At 33.3% G+C, this 914-nt stretch overlaps 1 protein-coding gene across 1 annotated transcript in view; it reads left to right on the top strand.

The window, feature by feature from the left end:
- The first annotated feature begins 257 nt into the window (after window positions 1–257).
- Window positions 258–914, top strand: part of LOC106875430 (alkaline phosphatase, germ cell type) — a 184,135-nt gene continuing 183,478 nt past the window's right edge. Inside the window, exon 1 of the mRNA XM_052976834.1 lies at window positions 258–346. The gene's annotated coding sequence lies outside the window, so the exon portion shown is untranslated. The remainder of the gene's footprint in view (window positions 347–914) is intronic.

Here is a 914-nt window from a genome sequence, read left to right as displayed (position 1 = left end):
AAACGGTGACGTGGGTGAGAGAATTGCAGAGAGTGAAAAAATGGAAAATGAGGATTCTCAGTAACACTTATGTAGCAACAATAAATAACAAAATAGTAAAAGTGATAACTTTTTGACAAGTTGCTTGCTTGGATGGGTCTGCTTAACTGCTGCAAAGCTATTGTTTGGGTTCGTCTTCCATTTTCTTTTTTATCTTCTTTGAATCTGTTGGCAGACGACAGCAACAAAAAGTAAACAAATAGAAATAAACATGTATAAATATATAAAAGAAAATGAAGAAAATAAATACATCTATGCATGCAGACAGCGCACAGCACACAGCATAGGGGAAAATCTAAGAGGCAAGGTATAGTGTTATATACTACTCTACTTTAACATTATACGTTATAGATACGTTACATGTACATATATTCTTTTAGTTTGCAGCAGCCGCTGTGTGTGTGTGTGTGTGTGTGTGTGTGTGTGTGTGTGTGTGTGTGTGTGTGTGTCTGGATGGATGGATGGATGGATGGAAGAGTGTCGAGGTCCCAAAGTAAGTTGTGAAATATTTTCTGCTTCAAAAATTTTCACACGAATACACTCACAAACACACATTATGTACATGTGTATATGTATGAATATGCATATGCATGCGCATGTTTAGGTGTGTTTATGTATGTATGTATGTATGTATGTATGTATGTATGTATGTATGTATGTATGTATGTATGCATCTATCTATCTATCTATCTATCTATCTATCTATCTATCTATCTATCTATCTATCTATCTATCTATCTATCAATCAATCTATCTATCTATCTATCTATCTATCTATCTATCTATCTATCTATCTATCAATCTATCTATCTATCTATCTATCTATCTATCTATCTATCTATCTATCTATCTATCTATCTATCTATCTACACACA

This window comes from Octopus bimaculoides, chromosome 25 (assembly GCF_001194135.2).
Source record: "Octopus bimaculoides isolate UCB-OBI-ISO-001 chromosome 25, ASM119413v2, whole genome shotgun sequence".
Classification (NCBI taxonomy): Eukaryota; Metazoa; Mollusca; class Cephalopoda; order Octopoda; family Octopodidae; genus Octopus; species Octopus bimaculoides.
Note: the sequence above shows the minus strand (reverse complement) of the source record. Positions and strands in the feature narration are given on the sequence as shown.